At 39.8% G+C, this 4,382-nt stretch overlaps 1 pseudogene; it reads left to right on the plus strand.

Annotated features, from left to right (window-relative positions):
- The first annotated feature begins 225 nt into the window (after nucleotides 1–225).
- On the plus strand, nucleotides 226–1,880 carry LOC102837556 (annotated as a pseudogene).
- Nucleotides 1,881–4,382: the final 2,502 nt, after the last annotated feature.

A 4,382-nucleotide genomic window follows, 5' to 3' on the forward strand; every position in this document is an offset into this window, starting at 1 on the left:
GTCCTATCCAGTCCAAGATCTCTGGATGATGTATAATTTTCTCCATCAGGTTCAGATATAGTTCTTCATGGGCCAGTAATCTATAAATAAAAAGACTCCTGACTATGTCCCTCACTCACCACTGATAGTCTTCCTCTCCATGCGCTCATAAGCCTGCCAGCCCACCACCCCGCAGAAATGCTCTGGTTACCTTTGACAGATGAGACCAGTGTCTAGTACCCTAATCTTACTCAGGCTTATGACAAAAATGTAAAATTTGGTCCAGATACCCGAGCCCTAATGCTTCAAGGTGTAGACCTTTTAGACAACGCTGTAGCGTTACTATGGGCCAAAGGGAAGGACAGTGACTATTGAACAGAGTTGGGGAAGCCCCAAAGTAACAAAAGATGGTGTGACTGTTGCTAAATCAATTGACTTAAAGGATAAATACAAAAATATTGGGGCCAAACCTGTTCAGGATGTTGCCAACAACACAAGTGAAGAGGCTGGGGATGGCACCACCACTGCTACTGTATTGGCACACTCTATTGCCAAGGAAGGTGTCAAGAAGATTAGCAAAGGCGCTAATCCAGTGGAAATCAGGAGAGGTGTAATGTTAGCTGTTGATGCTGTAATTGCTGAACTTAAAAAGCAGTCTAAACCTGTGATCACTCCTGAAGAAATTTCGCAGGTTGCTACAATTTCTGCAAATGGAGACAAAGAAATTGGTACTATCATTTCTGATGCCATGAAAAAGGTTGGAAGAAAAGGTGCCATCACAGTAAAGGATGGAAAAGCCTTGAATGATGAGTTCGAAATTATTGAAGGCATGAAATTTGACCAAGGTTATATTTCTCCATACTTTATTAATACATCAAAAGGTCAAAAATGTAAATTCCAGGATGCCTATGTTCTATTGAGTGAAAAGAAAATTTCTAGTGTCCAGTCTATTGTACCTGCTCTTGAAATTGCCAATGCTCACCACAAGCCTTTGGTCATAATTGCTGAAGATGTTGATGGAGAAGCTCTAAGTACTCTCATTTTGAATAAGCTATAAGTTGGTCTTCAAGTTGTAGCAGTCAAAGCTCCTGGTTTTGGTGACAATAGAAAGAACCAGCTTAAAGACTGGCTATTGCTACTAGTGGTGCAGTATTTGGAGAAGAGGGATTAACACTGAATCTTGAAGATGTTCAGACTCATGACTTAGGGAACATTGGAGAGGTCATTGTGACTAAAAATGATGCCATGCTCCTAAAAGGAAAAGTGACAAAGCTCAAAATGAAAAATGTAATCAAGAAATTGTTGAGCAGTGAGACATCACAACTAGTGAATATGAAAAGAAAAATCTGAATGAACAACTGGCAAAAGTTTCAGATGGAGTAGCTGTGCTAAAAGCTTGTGGGACAAGTGATATGGAAGTGAATGAAAAGAAAGACAGAGTTACAGATGCCCTCAATGCAACACAAGCTGCTGTTGAAGAGGGCATTGTTCTTGGAGGTGGTTGTGCTCTGCTTCAATGCATTCCAGCCTGGGACTCACTAGCTCCAGCAAATGAAGATCAAAACATTGGCATAGAATTTATTAAAAGAACATTCAAAATTCCTGCAATGCTTATTGCTAAGAATGCAGGTGTTGAAGGATGGTGGATAGTTGAAAAAATTATGCAGAGTTCCTCAGAAGTTGGTTATGATGCTATGCTTGGAGATTTTGTCAGTATGGTAGGAAAAGGAATAACTGATCCAACCAAGGTTGTAAGAACTGCTTTATTGTATGTTGCTGGAGTGGCTTTTCTGTTAACCACAGCAGAAGCTGTAGTCACAGAAATTCCCAAAGAAGAGAATGACCCTGACATGAGTGGAAAGGGAGGTGGCATGGGATGTGTGGGAGGTGGCATGTTCTAGTTCCTAGAGTAGTGCTTTGCCATTTGTCAATGAACTGTGACAGGAAGCTGAAGGCAGTGTTCCTCACCAATAACGTCAGAGAAGTCATTTAAAGAGAAAAAAATGTCTGAAGAATAGGCTGGCTGGTATTTTAAGAAAATCACTTATAACCATCAGTTACTGGTTTCAGTTGACAATATGTAATGGTTTACTGCTGTCATTGTCCATGCCTACAGATAATTTATTTTGTATTTTTTAATAAAAAGACATTTGTACATTCCTGATACTGGGTGCAAGAGCCATTACCAATGTACTGCTTTCAGCTTAAATCACAGAGGTATTTTTACTACTATTACGTTAAAATCAGGATTTTAGTGCTTGCCATCACTAGATGAGAAGTAAAGAAGCAGACTTTCTATGGAGAGTAAGAATAATTGTGTACAGAGTAGAGAAATAACTAATTATGTGACCTTTGTGCAATAAAAACTTGTTCAAAGTCCAAAAAAGACAAAGAAAAAAGACTCTTAATATGCTGTATCAAATTCAGAATACAAAAAACGTTGGCATCAAGCCGACTTTGATTCACAGTAATCCCACTTGGGTAAAAGTTGGCATCAAGTCGACTTTGATTCACAGTAATCCCATTTGGGTAGAAGTTGGCATCAAGTCGACTTTGATTCACAGTAATCCCATTTGGGTAAAAGTTGGCATCAAGTCGACTTTGATTCACAATAATCCCATTTGGGTAAAAGTTGGCATCAAGTCGATTTTGATTCACAGTAATCCCATTTGGGTAAAAGTTGGCATCAAGTCGACTTTGATTCACAGTAATCCCACTTGGGTAGAAGTGTGCTCCAAAGGGTTTTCAGTGGCTGACATGTCAAAAGTAAATCATGCGAGCTTTCTTCTGAGACACCTCTGGGAAGACTCAAACCTCCAACTTTTCAATTAACAACCAAGTGTGCTAACCACTTGCAGCACCTTAACTAAGAGAAGTCCTGGTATAGTTCTGCAGGATAAGCACTGGACTGCTAACCACAAGGTCAGTAATTCAAAGCCACTAGTTGCTCCTCAGAAACACTATGCAGGGTCACTATGAATTGGACCAAGGACATATGTATTTGTAGCCAATTCTACCACAACACCACCTCTTATTCCCCTGTGTTAGTTCCTTTACCAGTTTTATTTTCCAGTTATTTTACTACATTTTACTCTTATCTATGTCCTTAAAGTTATTTATATCTACTGTATGTGTACAGTATCTCTGGAGTGCTACTGAGCATCGTTCCAACTTGGTGTTCTTTGATATCACTTTAAGAGCTTGAAATTGGCCATGCTGGGATGATTTACACCATGAAAAATGTTAAGTTAAAGATCAGGGCTTGACTTGTGTTGTTGAACATGAAGACCAAAGTTTGGCAAAGCTTTTCTATACAAGGCCAGAGTAAATATTTTAGGCTCATGGGTTTGAACCTTGAGCCTTTCAATTAGTACAAATCCTTTACTACTCAGGGACTCCCATGGAAGAAAAAAAAAAAAAAATCAAACAAACTCACTATCATTGCGTCGATTCTAACTCATTTTTTTTGGATGAGTCCAGCACTGGGTGTGGTCATCCTAGCTAAGTCAAAGTAGCTTTAAAATTTTTGGTAAATCTAATACCTAAAGCTTAAATGCCCTTCTTTGGACTTGAAATGTCTAGGTATTTAAATATTGTACTTTAGGAAAATTTCTGTCTTGGTGATAGTCTCTTTTCGTTATGGTGCATTCTGTGGGCACCATGTGGGCTGTTCTTTCCTGAGCCATGCATAGGAATGAAAACAGCAGAATGGGGACGGAAATCCCCTGGTAAACATCTTCATGTCACCATATGGAATCAAATCAAATGCCAAGAAATGCTCACCTCCCATGGTCCTTTGGCACACAACCAACAGGAGAGTTTTCAGAGGGCTCTTTGCCCAGATGGACTTAGCAATATGAGATATAACTAGTGGATTTCTTTGGCACTTTGAGGCATATTGAGCAATATAAAGCATGTTGTTATTGTTGTTAAGTACCGTTGAGTCGGTTCTGACTCATAGAGACACTACATAGGATTTCCAAGGAATGACTGGTGAGTTTGAACCACCTTTGTGGTTCAAACTGACCTTGCGATCCAGTGTTTTATGCCACAGCACTATACTCTCTCCTAGTTTGTCATCTAAATTCTATGGAATATTAATTTTATGATAGTTACAAAGCAACCCTTTCTCCACTCCCCGTGAATTTGCAAGTCCAATATTGAAGTCTTGGCCAGAGAAAAGTGGGAAAGAGGAATTTTCTTCACTGTCTGGATTTTCTGAGCTGCCGTGGGTAGAAGAGGTTATGGGTTGAATTGTGTCCCCCTAATGTGGCACTGTGGGATAAAGCCCTGGACCACAAGGTCAGCTTGAATCACAAGGTCAGTGGTTCAAACTCACCAGCTGCTCCTTGGAAACTCGAAATAGGGTCGCTATGAGTTGGAACCAATGCAATGGCACTTAA

The sequence above is a fragment of the Chrysochloris asiatica genome, unplaced genomic scaffold (genome assembly GCF_000296735.1).
Source record: "Chrysochloris asiatica unplaced genomic scaffold, ChrAsi1.0 scaffold00329, whole genome shotgun sequence".
In the NCBI taxonomy this organism is placed as follows: Eukaryota; Metazoa; Chordata; class Mammalia; order Afrosoricida; family Chrysochloridae; genus Chrysochloris; species Chrysochloris asiatica.